The sequence below is a fragment of the Sylvia atricapilla genome, chromosome 11 (genome assembly GCF_009819655.1).
Source record: "Sylvia atricapilla isolate bSylAtr1 chromosome 11, bSylAtr1.pri, whole genome shotgun sequence".
NCBI classification, from domain to species: domain Eukaryota; kingdom Metazoa; phylum Chordata; class Aves; order Passeriformes; family Sylviidae; genus Sylvia; species Sylvia atricapilla.
The window spans coordinates 905998-919389 of record NC_089150.1 but is presented as its reverse complement, the minus strand read 5'-3'; the positions used below and the strand labels follow the sequence as shown (position 1 = coordinate 919389).

Here is a 13392-nt window from a genome sequence, read left to right as displayed (position 1 = left end):
TACACAATACAAGACTTGCAATGTGCAGGGAAGTGTCAGACTGTTTCCTTTCTTAAAAATTGACATTCTGAGGGCACTTAAACCCTCACCTTCGAGTTGGATGTGTGAATAAAAACCACACTCATGGCTAGAAGTGCCTGGGATATTAAAAGCGGGGTAGTAGGTGGATGTCTGTGAGCACAAATAAGGATTAATTAGTGTGTAAGTATTCGTAGTTCATCCCGTATTTTCTGTCTTCTTTTGTGATCTTTTTTCCCTGGGAAGTCTGGGTGAGGAGCGAGCAGGGACAGTCACACCTCCCGGACCAGTCCCTCGCACTTCTCTGCTTAACAAACCCTCTGTGTCTCTGAGTTCTCCCTTTGGCTGATGGATCACTCCTCACATCCTCTCAGGGATGAGAGATGTATCCTCACATCCTCTCAGGGATGAGAGATGTATCCTTACATCCTCTCAGGGATGAGAGATGTATCCTCACATCCTCTCAGGGAGGATGGCACATTTAGAAATGGGAATAGCAGGGAAAAGCCGCGCCTTTTGGCTCTCTGATGTCCCAGGGGTTTATAAAGTGTCCCTTTGTCCCAGGCAGGGCCAGTGTCAGGGCTCAGCTCCTGAGGGGCTCTCAGAGCTCTCCCTCATCCTCCTCCCTGCTGGGGCCGTGCCTCAGGACAGGAGCTGCAGGATCAGGACATCAGAGTCCACGTGCTCAGCTCCATTGCCCTGGAATCACGGGAATCAGTCTTTGGGGACAGCAGAGCTCCCAGCAGCAGCAGGGCCTCGAAGGACCCTTTTTGTTCCTAAGTCTATTGAAAATTTGGCAAGTGAGGTCCAGAAGGACATTCTAATAATGGTGGGGTAAAAAGGCCAGGAGAACAAACCCCAAGCTGTATTGCAGCAGAAGGAATTTCTCAAATACACGAATCCAGGCAGGTTTTGTGGGCACGACTGCAAGTGTGGAGAAAACTGCTCAGATTGTATAAGAACAGCAAAAAATGTCTGTTCCTGCCTCGTTGTGTGTCTTCGGTGAGGCTGTCCAAGGCTTGGTGTGTTCTGTCACCTCGTGGGGACCAAACCACACAAATGGCAGCAGCTCTGGCAATGAGGGTGCTGCTGGAGTGGGAGCACGCAGAGGAGGAGGCAGAGCCCTGTCACTGGCAGGAGTCCCACGGGACATGAGGGACCTGTTGGTGTGTTTATAGTGCAAACAGAGAAGTGATTGGTGCAGCACCAGGGTGGGTTTGGCCCTGGAGGTCAGGAAGCAGCAGATCAGAAATGGCCCATCAGAAACTGAGATTTGTGGGTGCTCCTCTCCCACAGGCACTGCTGCCACACCAGCACCTCTGGAGAACATCTCAGGGGGTTGTTTCTCTTTCCTGGCTGCAGGGAAGCAAAGGTGGGGTGTCCCAGTGGGATTGAACAGAGGAGAGCATTGCTTTGGCCCTGAAAAGAGGGGTTCAGCTTTGGGCTGGGTTTGACCTGGACTCTGACAGCAGGGAACAAGTCAGGGGGGTTTTTTAGCCATAGAGAAAAATGAAAAATGCAGGAGGGGAGCTGGGTTAAACCCACACAGAGCCCTGGAACTCTCCATGTGGCAGGTGAGAGGGCAGGGGCAGCCCGTGCTGGGGTGGGAGCCTGGGCTGTCTCCCCTCAGCAGCCTGAGCTGTGCCTCTCGGCTGGCAGCAGTCACACTGCATCCACTGAGGTGCCTCTTCTCGCTGCTCAGGGGAAAAAGAAATAGAAAAGATAAAGTTGCCATAGCTACACCACTTGTCATGATGCTTATCATGTCCCTGGGATAAAGAGCCCTGCATTAAATCTGGGCTTTTATTAATATCAGCTGTTAAACATTTCCAGGGTATTTGAAATCAAGACTTCTGCTAAAAAATTAAATGTTGATTGCAGCAAAATTGGTCTGTTTAATAGCACAGCCCAGAGTGTCATTTTGTCAGACACTGTGTAACAGAGTTGTACACCACGAATACATTTTCCACTGAATTGAGTCTCGCTGCACCTCATGAACATTCCTGATTCTCCCGTTAAGATGTTTGTTACTCGCAGCTCTTTGCCAAGGAGCTGGAGCAGGCCAGCTGGCAGCAGGGACAGTTCCTGGGCTGAGAAAGGAAATCTTGCTGCTGAGATCCCTGTATAACCGTGGCAAGGCTGGGAGGGCTGGGGCTGCTGGAGACAAGCCTCAGGGTGAGCACACTGCGGCCTCCTGGTGCCCGAAGGGGCTGCCACAGGGAGGGTGGAGAGAGGATATTCCCTGGGGCTGGACGGGCAGGACAAGGGAACGGCTGCCTGAGGGCAGGGATGGATGGGATTTTGGCATGAATTGTTCCCTGTGAGGAGGATGGAGCCCCCCAGCCCCTGCCAGGATGGCAGGAGAAGGAAAGGCTGGGGAGATGTGCTGAGCAGGCAGTGCCACGGAGCCCTGCTTGTGCCCAGAGCTTGGGGACAAGGCACCGGGGACATCCTGGAACCAGTTCAGCAACACAGTCAGGAGGCAGAGGTGAATCGTTCTCCTGCAGCTCTGACTGCACGCCTCCTTGGGGATGTTTTAGCCATCACTCAGGTCATAATTTTAATTATGTTTCATGCAAACTGTTTTCACACTTGGCTCTAACAGCTCTCTGCAGAGCCTGGCTTTCCAGGTAAGATAACCAAAGTGCTGTTAATGACTTTGTTTTAAGCAGGTGAAAATAATTTGCTTCCATTTGTTATCTTTCCAGTCCGCAGCATTCACACCGCAGCAGTAGGAATGGACTTGGAATTAGCAGGTTTTCTGTACCACTGGCTCCAATTAAGGAATATGAGTTGGGTTTGTTTCTTCCCCGCCATAATCTCATAAACACTTGCAAACACATTTCCTGGGATGCTGTGCACCTTTCCAGGGATGGATTGGTGTGAGGGTTGTGCAGCGGCTCCTTTGTCCCCTGGGACCTGGTTCCATCCCCACTCCTCCTCCACTGGGAGCAGGATCTGTGTCCCCCAGTGTCACTGCACACACACAGCCCTGTCTGTGCCCCCCTGCAGGATCTGTGTCCCCCAGTGTCACTGCACACACACACAGAGCCCTGCCCGTGCCCCGCTGCCATCCTTCACTGCCTGAGGTGTTGATCAGCCTTCCTGGTGTGCATCCCCTGATCCTGATGGATGGGGCAGATGCTCTCAGGCTTCACCTGATGCAGGAGTTTTTATCTGCAGAGCAGACACGGAGGAGATGGGGGAAGATGCAGCCAGACAGGAGATAGGGAGAGGATGCAGCCCAGCGTGCTTGAGATGGATGTTCTTCAGCAGCGCCGGACTTTGTTGATTTTAGCTTTTATTTGGAAGGGTACAACTAATCCTTCTCTATCACAGTCCTATTTCCTGACTCAGAATCTCAATCCCATCGTTCTCTTTCTGGCAAACCCCTGATGATTTTTGAGGCCATGACGGGCTGGCTCTGCTCTGTGACTCACAGTCACGTTTATTGTGGTGGCCCAGATGGGGAGGTTCATCTCCGGACCCATCTCCGAGGTCCCACCCTGAAAACTCCTCCAAGCCGAGAGGTGGAGCTGCTCCCCAGCCCAGCCCTGGCAGTGGAGCAGTGTGTGTCCCTGCACACCATCTCCTGTCCCCCAGCCCTGGCAGTGGAGCAGTGTGTGTCCCTGCAGTCACACACACCATCTCCTGTCCCCCAGCCCTGGGCAGTGGAGCAGTGTGTGTCCCTGCACACCATCTCCTGTCCCCCAGCCCTGGCAGTGGAGCAGTGTGTGTCCCTGCACACCATCTCCTGTCCCCCAGCGCTGGCAGTGGAGCAGTGTGTGTCACTGCAGGCACACACACCATCTCAGCCCTTCTCACGGGAGCTCAGTGGGCTGACAGAGCTCTGGGCAGCTCCAGGCACAGACCATGGGGAGCTGTGGTGGTGTACACTGAGCTGCCACCAGCCTGGGAGTCACCCCTGGCCAGGGACAAACTGAGCTCACTGCCCAGAGCTGGGAAAGCGCCACCAACCCAAGAGGGAAATTGTCACAGAGGCATCGTAAGAAGTCATTAACTTGCTGTTCTGTACTTTATTGTAAATGTTGGGGGCTGGCAGTGCTGACATCCCCAGGTGCTGCTTTGCCCTTGGCTCGAGCAGGAGCTCAGCGGGATCTCAGTGGGCTGCAATCCCTCTCCAGGCTGGAGAGCTGAGCAGACACCACTGCACTCTCCGGAAAATAAGCAGTGCATGTTTTGTGCTATGCTCCCCAGGATTTTTTCTGACTTCTCTTTGTAGACAGCCGCAATTTGCTGTCCAGAGCAGTGTCAGGGGGGTGTGATGGTTACCCCATGCCGTTAGGAAAAGCTTCCCAGCACAGCAGCTCTGTCTGTCCCCCTGTGCCAGAGCCCAAGGCCGTTATTTATCTGTACACAGAGGAAAACCTGCCCAGCTTTCCAGCAGTCCGTCCCTTCTGCCTGCCCCTTTCCAAAGCCGTGCCCTGTGCGCCACAATCACCTTTCCATCGTGCCGCGCCTCCGCGGGTGACGGGGATGAGGAGGTTTTCTGGGCTTCACTGGGGGAAAGCCTGCTTCCCTGGCACGAACGGGAATCGCTGTCCCGGGAGCAGGCAGGGCAGCCTGGCTCCGTGCTGCGGTGCAGCGTGTGTCTGATGGAGCCCTGGGCTGTCTGACCCGGGGCTCCTTCGCCCTGTGCGCAGACAGGTTCACCGGCGGCTGGCCTCACTCCGACACATTTGCAGGACAGCAAAGCAAACACTGCCTCTGGGTGCTCCAGCCCTCCCAGACTGTCTTAAGCTCTAAGAGGGTCAGATCACTGCCACTTTGACCTGAATTGATGCTATTATTATACCATTATCTTCTCCAAGAACTGCCTTTATTACTCTTCCTCTCGGATGCATCCCCAGCTCTCACAGAAAGAGCATTGTAACCAAACCTGAGGAATTAAAAACTCACTCCCCGATAGCTGCTGCTGCTGCTTGAAAGCTTTCCAAGCTAAAACAGACTTTTGAAAGAAAAACCTGCTTCAAACCCCCAGGTGCCCTGGGGAGCTGGCGAGGTCGGACTCTTCCTTCCCATTAAATCCTTCCGGGGACTTCAAAGCATTGCTCATTAAAGGAAGCCGGGCTGGTGAATATCTGTAATTGTTCCTCATCGCGGCGCTGCTCCGTGCGGGGCTCTGGCAGTGCCCTGAGCTCGGGGCTCGCTCCAGGGGCGCTGTCACTCACTCTGCGCTCTGCAGCTGCCTGTGCCTCGGGACAGGCCCGGGAAACTGCGTGTCTAAAAGGGACAATAACACGGGGCCCTGAAGCTACGACAGAGAACGCGAGCGGTGTAGGGCGGGAGCTATGTGAAGTGACAGACAGGAGAGGGCTCCTGCAGAAACCCACCTGCAGCATCCGCCCGGCGCTGCTCCGAGCGCGGCATCGGCGTGCACACACACAAACCTCGTTATTCTAATGGGCTCAAGGAAGTCCCATTGTTCATTGCATTCCGAACGCCCCGAGGTGAGCAGGGCACATCCAGGGTGCTCAGAGCTGGGTGCTCTGGCACATCCAGGGTGCTCTGACACATCCAGGGTGCTCAGAGCAGGGTGCTGAGGCACATCCAGGGTGTTCTGGCACATCCAGGGTGCTCTGGCACATTCAGGGTGCTCAGAGCAGGGTGCTCTGGCACATCCAGGGTGCTCTGGCACATCCAGGGTGTTTTGGCACATCCAGGGTGCACAGAGCAGGGCGCTCTGGCACATCCAGGGTGTTCTGGCACATCCAGGGTGCTCTGGCACATCCAGGGTGTTTTGGCACATCCAGGGTGCTCTGGCACATCCAGGGTGTTTCGGCACATTCAGGGTGCTCAGAGCAGGGTGCTCTGGCACATCCAGGGTGCTCTGACACATCCAGGGTGCTCTGACACATCCAGGGTGCTCTGGCACATCCAGGGTGCTCTGGCACATCCAGGGTGCACAGAGCAGGGTGCTCAGGCTCTCTCCCCTGACAGTTCCAGCCAGCTTTGGGATTTTCAGTGGCTCCTAAGGACAATCACCCAGTTATTCTGCTGCAGAACCTAAAGGGCCGTGCCCATCAGAATCAGCATTTGTCACAGGACATCACTAAATGGCCTTGAGTTGCACGAGGGAAGGTTTAGGTTGGATCTTAGAGAGAATGTCTGTCCTGAAAGGGCTGCCCAGCCCTGGCACAGCTGCCCAGGGCAGGGATGGAGCCCCCATCCCTAGAGGGATTTAGAAGTTGTGTGGATGTGGCACTTGGGGGACACAGGGCAGTGGTGGCCTGGGCAGTGCTGGGAAGGGTTGACTCGATGATGTTGGAGGAGTTTCCCAGCAATTCAGTGACTCTCTGACGGTGTCACCTGAGCACTGTGTCCCCTGAGCACTGTGTCCCCTGAGCATTGTGTCACCTGAGCACTGTGTCCCCTGAGCGTGTCCTGTGGCTGGCACATCCGGAGCCTGGCCAGCTCATCACCGGCTGCCAGCTGGCCCATTGTGGCCCAGAATCATCAGAAAGGAGCAAACGTGGAATGCTTTGAGCCCCTGGCCCTGCCTGGTGCTGTCTGGAGGAGCCTCCCACTCCCGGAATGCCGTCCTGCTCCCGGCTCTGCTGCTGCCCCAGGAGCCCCGGGGCGGTCTGACAGCTGGGGACAGAATTCCTAAGAGCAGGCTGCAAAGCAATCAGGGAGGAACACACTTTGTCCTAATGTTCCAGTTGTTATTTAATTTACTGATGTGGTATTGTTAGAACAGGATGTTCCGTTGCTCCTCGGCATCAAAGCCACAGGTCCGGGCTGGAGGGACCCGGCAGCACAGGCAGTGACGTGGCTTTGCACAGTGCAGCCACTGAGAGACCTGAGCAGGTGCCAGAACACTGTGCTAGCACAACGACAGAGATGTCAAAACGTGAAAGAACAATCCATTTACATTTAGATACCAAATTTAAAATTATTTTCTCCAAGCTTCATTGCGTTCGTTGGGGTTTGGGCAGGCGTGTAGGATCATTTAGGCCTTTTGCTTTCATCTCGCTCTCATCTAAATTCCCCAATTGAAAGGCAGCAGAGCATGGGGAGAGCTCTGTCTTTCTGGCAGAGATGGAGGAGAAGCCACGTAGCTCCATTTTGCTTTTAGATAGACTAGAAGTAGGATTTAATAATCAGCCTCTGCTCTGCCTGGCACGAATGATATGGGTTGCTAAGCCAGAATTAAGGAAATGAAAGAGAGGAGCTCAGAATTATCCGGCCCAGTGACTGCCGAGGGAATCAGAGCAGCAGTTCAGGCTCGGAGCCATCCCGGTGTCCAGCCCTGCTCCGAGCTGGGAATGCTCAGATGATGTTTCATATGTCTGATAGCTTGAGGTGCCTGGGGGCTGCAATAAAATTCATTTCTTGCACTGTAAATCTTTGCTCTTTAAGCATGGAAGAGGTTACAAATGTGCATAAAATTGAAGTGCGAGTGATTACATCTCGCCCTGAGTCAGTATTGACAGCTCTGCCTTCTCTGGGGTGCCGGGGGAGCTCCTTTCTTTGTGACCTGTGCCCAAGATAATGAAAACCAGCCAAGTGATGAAACTCATAAGTCCAAAGAGGATTTTCTTGCTCCTGTGTGTTTGTTTTTTGTGTGTTATTGGCAGAGAGATGCAGCTGTTCCCCACGCTGGGAGGGGACGGGGTAGGCTCTCACTGCACTGGCAGGGAATGAATTCCTGTGCCCCATGGAATACTCCTTGGTTTCCTCGAGCAGCTGTCGGGTTCTGGTGGTGTCTGTGTGTGCCGTGACATGGGTGACAGCGTGGTGACACCTCTGCCAGGACAGGAGAGGAACCTGCCTCTGGGTGCGGCAGGGGAACTTCGGGCTGGGCATTAGGAGGGATTGCTTCCCTGAAGGAGTGCTCAGGCTCCCCGTGGAGTGGTGGATGGAGTCCCCAGCCCTGGAGGTGTTCCAAAGGTGAGCCACTGCCAGGTTTGGTGGCCGTGGTGGTGTCATGTGCAGGTTGGACTCGCTGATCTCAGGGGCTTTGCCAGCCTCGGCTGCTGAGTGGGTCCGCGGCTCCCCACGGGCAGTGTCCCCACGGGCAATGTCCCCATGGGCAGTGTCCCCACGGGCACTGTCCCCACGGGCAGTGTCCCCACAGGCAGTGTCCCCACGGGCAATGTCCCCACGGGCAATGTCCCCACGGGCAGTGTCCCCACGGGGAATGTCCCTACGGGGAATGTCCCCACGGGCAGTGTCCCCACGGGCAATGTCCCCATGGGCAGTGTCCCCACGGGCAGTGTCCCCATGGGGAATGTCCCCACAGGCAGTGTCCCCACGGGCAGTGTCCCCATGGGAAGTGTCCCCACAGCGCACACACTGCTCTGGCTCGCTGCGGGCCCCGCGGGCAGGCGGTGACAGGGCTGTGTGTGTCAATGACCATGAATGACCATGAATGACCATGAATGACCATTAATGACCATGAATGACCATGAATGACCATTAATGACCATGAATCCTGGTCAAAGGCTGGGCTGTGCAGAGGCCGGGCCGTGCCCGGTACCGGCAGCCCTCACTGTCTCAGAGCGCTCCGTGTGCCGGCGGTACCGATACCGATACCGGTGCCGGTGCCGTGCCCAAGCCCGGAGCGCCGTGCGAGAAGATTGTCTCTTCTCTCTGAAAACAACTCGCCTTTTATTGATCATCGCATCGGGATGACGGATGATGCTTTTGTCAGCTCCGTTATCCCGGTGGGGCAGGGCCGTGCCGAGGGTTGTGTCACTGTCCCAGGGCCCGTCCAGGCAGACAACCCTCAGCATTCCTTGGCTCCAGCCCTTTGGCTCCGCTGGTTCCTTGTCCTGGTGCAAATGGGAAAGGAGTTCTGGGGCTGAACTGGTGAGAAAACTCACCAGCAAATGGCTGGCTCTGCTGAGAGCCCCGGTCACTCCCGGGGGCACTGGAGGGCTGCCACGGTCTGGACTGGCAGTGGGAGCACGAAATCTCTGTCACAGCAACGCTGCTGCTCCCTGAAATTGGAGCATGTAATGGCTAAAGCTGAAGTACATCACAAAATAATACGTGGAATTACTTTGCAACCTGTTCCACGGTGACATTTTTTTTTTCCCAGGCTCATTTTACCCTTCTTCAGCGTTTAATAGCGTTCCCCAGTTTATTGGATATATGTAGTGTAGCCTTGAAGGATAATGAGTTTTATCCTGGCAGATGTTGGACACCTTCCTGTGCAAGAGAAGTTAATGGGAACTGAAGATGATCAGCACTTTGTGGGATCAGTCCTTGATTGAACAGACAGCGCTGGCTCCTGTCTGGGGCATGAGGGAAGAGCAGAATGAGGCTTTCTGATAACACTGCAAAGGGCTGCAGCCACACGTGTTCTGCTCCTACGTGTCCATCTTGGAAACACCCGGGGCTAGAATCCTTTCCTTGTCTTTGTCAGGGAAACAGGGAACCCCACGGGAAATATTGATCCGCACTCTGTGCCCAAAACAGTCTGAATTGCTGGGCGAGGGCAGAGCAAGTGTTCCTGCAAAAGCAGCAGTGACGGCTGAGAGGTGACACTGCTGGCTGGGGACACCCCCGCGGGGACACCCCAGCCTGGGTGGGAGCAGAGGGAGCTGTGTCTGGGCTCTGGGGGCTCGGGGGCGCTTGGGGAGCTGGCAGGGATGTAGGGGATGCTCAGGGGCTGGTAGGGATGCAGGGGATGCTGGGGACACACACAGAGCTCTGGGAGTCCAAAAGACTGTGGGATTTTGACTTCAGTGTGTTAGCAAACCGGGATAACTGTAAGTCCAGACTCTTTTTCTGGTCTCGGTGGAGTTTAAGTTGGAGATCAGGAAAGGTTCATCCCCAGAGGGTGCTGGGCACTGCCCGGGCTCCCCAGGGAATGGGCACTGCCAGAGCTCCAGGAGCCTTTGGGCAGCACTCCAGGGATGCCCAGGGTGGGATCTGGGGGGTCTGTGCAGGGACAGGATGATCCTGGTGGGTCCCTTCCCACTCAGGATATTCCGTGGTTCTGTGGCCTGGATCTGTCAGCGTAGCCAGAGTACTGCAGAACATTTTGCTTTGTGTTCAGCTGCAAATATTTGCAGTTTTTCTTGACTGGCGCGTGTAGTGGGGCTCATAAAATTCTGACTGGTTTGATTTCCTTCTGTTTGCAAACAGATTGGATTTGAAGGTCATAATTAGGAAAGCTGGTACCTTCATCCCCATATTGAAAAGTTCTCAGAAGTCATAAAACTTGAATAACAATCACTTTATCCATGAGAAAAGCCAAGTTTAGCCCAGGAGATTTAAGAAGTTGGAGGAAATGTCACTGTTTTTGTAAGAAAGAAATCTTAATAGGATCTGGTTGTGGTGCCTGAGCAGCGCAGTCAGCCAGACTGCGGGAGCCTGACAAAATCAATCCGGGCTGATTCTGTTTATAGCCAGAGCTGGGGCTGGGGCTGGGGCTGGGGCTGGGGCTGGCCTGGAGCCGCCAGCCCGGAGCCCTGTGGGTGGGAGCTGGGGACGGGAGCCACTGGCGTGTCCCCATTCCCGTGTCCCCATTCCCATGTCCCTGTTCCTGTGTCCCCATTCCTGTGTCCCCATTCCCGGTGTGTCCCCATTCCCGGTGTATCCCCATTCCTGTGTCCCCATTCCCAGTGTGTCCTCATTCCCATGTCCCCATTCCCGTGTCCCCATTTCCGTGTCCCCATTCCCAGTGTGTCCCTATTCCTGTATCCCCATTCCCATGTCCCCATTCCTGTATCCCCATTCCCATGTCCCCATTCCCGGTGTGTCCTTATTCCCGTATCCCCATTCCCAGTGTGTCCCCATTCCCGTGTCCCCATTCCCGTGTCCCCAGCCCCCCGGGCTCTGACCCGTGTCCCTTGTCCCACAGGCCCGGCTGCCAAGAAGAAATACGTCAGCTACAACAACCTGGTGATCTGAGCCAGCCGCCGTGGGCCAGGGCCGGCCCAGCTCCAGCGCGGGGCTCCGGCCGGGGGAGGCCAGAGGAGGCCGCTCCCGGGATGTCCCCGGTGTCCCCGGGATGTCCCCGGTGTCCCCGGGATGTCCCCGGTGTCCCCGGGGTGTCCCCAGCGCTGCCAGCCCCGCACGGGCACAGCCGGGCCCGGACCCGCCTCGGCAGCGCTCGGCCGCTCGCCGCTCCAAGGGGCTAATTCTGTCTTTCTATGTACTTCCAGACTGCAAGTTTTTCAACTCTCTGTACAGTTTGTGAGGATTTTTTTGCATACAGCCATCCGTGTCGTCCCCAGGTCGCTGTCTGGGGTTTTTTGGGAGGCACAGTTTGGTTGAGGCGCTGTGCTCTGGGCACCGACCGACACCCGAGGATCTGAGACCTGTGTACATGACTTGTATCATTACTCTTGTATCACTGCGATCCACATACCTTATTTTTTTTAACTAAACAAAGCAAACAAACAAAAAAAAAGAGAATTTAAAGACCAAAAACTGTGCTGGCGAAGTTTGTCCCCCCCCTTCACACCTCCGATGGGCTGCAGAGGGAGCAGGAAGGATTTTTGCTGAGTTTTAGTAGAGGTCTTGATCTTCGGAATGCATGCCAGTAATGTATTTTATGGTACATGTTAATAATTTATGTTTGATATTTGTATTTGTGTTCTATTTCGTTCTTTTCTTTAAGGTATATGACTATTTTGCAATAATTTCAATGATTCTTATGATATTTGGAGGAAAGAATATGGCTTTTACATGTCTTGAGGTTTTTCTTTGTTGATGCCCCACCATGATTGACCAGTGTGATAAGGACTTACAGAAGCATGTATGTTTTATACTGTTTGTAATAAGTAATTTCGTTAATCTTGCTGCTTATGTGCCAATTTAGTGAAACCAATCTTTGCCGCAACCTCCTCCCTCCCCTTCCATTCTCTCGATCCTGTGATATTATCCAAGAATGTATCAATAAAGGATTTTGGTTAACTTTTTTTTATTTACTCCAATAAATATATTTTTTCAGTTGTTCCCTCCCCCTTCCCCCTCGTGACTTAACATTTATTTCACGGCATTGTCAGACAGCCGAAAACCCGGCGCAGAGGGGCTTGTGCACAGGGAGCAGTCTGGAGGAGGTCCTGGGGGAGCTGAGTGCAGGGGGAGAAGTGTTTGAAAGGGGTTTGGAAAGGTCTGGAGCAGCCCCAAAAGCCAGGCTGAGGTCCCACAGCCCCAAAAGCCAGACTGGGTCCCACAGCCCCAAAAGCCAGGCTGGGGTCCCACAGCCCCAAAAGCCAGGCTGAGGTCCCACAGCCCCAAAAGCCAGACTGGGGTCCCACAGCCCCAAAAGCCAGACTGGGTCCCACAGCCCCAAAAGCCAGGCTGGGGTCCCACAGCCCCAAAAGCCAGACTGGGGTCCCACAGTTCCAACCAGCCCCAAAAGCCAGGCTGGGGTCCCACAGCCCCAAAAGCCAGGCTGGGTCCCACAGCCCCAAAAGCCAGACTGAGGTCCCACAGCCCCAAAAGCCAGGCTGGGTCCCACAGCCCCAAAAGCCAGGCTGGGGTCCCACGGCGCCAACCTCCCGTCTGTGTGATCACTGCAAAGCTGCTGTCTGCACTCCTGACGCCTTTGAAGGACGTTGCCTTCCAACAGCACGCCAGAAGGCGATGACGGGAGCGATTAACCGCGGTCCGCCCGCCAGGCTCGGGCTGCCTGAGCCGGGCACGGAAAGGGGAGAGCGGAGGCAGGAGGAGAGAGGAGCCTCATTCCTGTGCAGCACGGCACCTGCAGCACCTTCGGCATGGCAACCGCGGCTCCGCTGCTCTGACACATCCTGCCGAAGGTGTCTACCTCCCATTTATCCGCAGACAACTCGATCAATTATCCTGATGAGTTAATCAGCGTCAAGAGGAGCTGTGACAGCGGCGGCAGGGTGAGGAGCTGGGTGTGCCAGGCTCACCCTGCAGGAGCCGGGGATGCTCCTGACCTGGCCGGGAGCTGCACTGACACCGGGCCAGGGAAAGGCTTCCTGAGCCACACACTGATCACCTGATGGTGAGCACAGAGCTGCTGCCGCTTTTCCTGTGCCCACAAACGCGGGGACAGAGCCCGCGCTGGGTTAAACACACGCTGCCATCAAACAAACGTTCCTGGCTCAGAGAAACTCTTTATCTGAGTCAGGCTTTAGGGCTCAGCGTTAGTGACCCCAAAAGCAGCGTGAGCCCCTTGCCCCAGCACTGGCAGCTTTTGAGCAGAGCCCTGGGGAGTTGTTTTACCCCATTCCGGGCAGAGCATCCTGCTACAACACACACCACCAGAACTGAAAACCACCAGGTAATCGTGCCGGCCGGATTAAATCTATATTTACTTTTTAATGCTTAATAATATAATGCATCAGTAATTTTTTATCACCTCCAGCCCTATTTCTATGCATCAGACTCTGAAGCAAGTCCCTGAGCCCAGCGAGGCTC

General features: G+C 54.9%; 1 protein-coding gene across 1 annotated transcript in view; it reads left to right on the top strand.

Moving 5' to 3' along the window:
• Positions 1 to 10922, top strand: part of GRM7 (glutamate metabotropic receptor 7) — a 196682-nt gene extending 185760 nt beyond the window's left edge. The window contains 1 exon segment of the mRNA XM_066327148.1: positions 10856 to 10922. The gene's annotated coding sequence lies outside the window, so the exon portion shown is untranslated.
• Positions 10923 to 13392: the final 2470 nt, after the last annotated feature.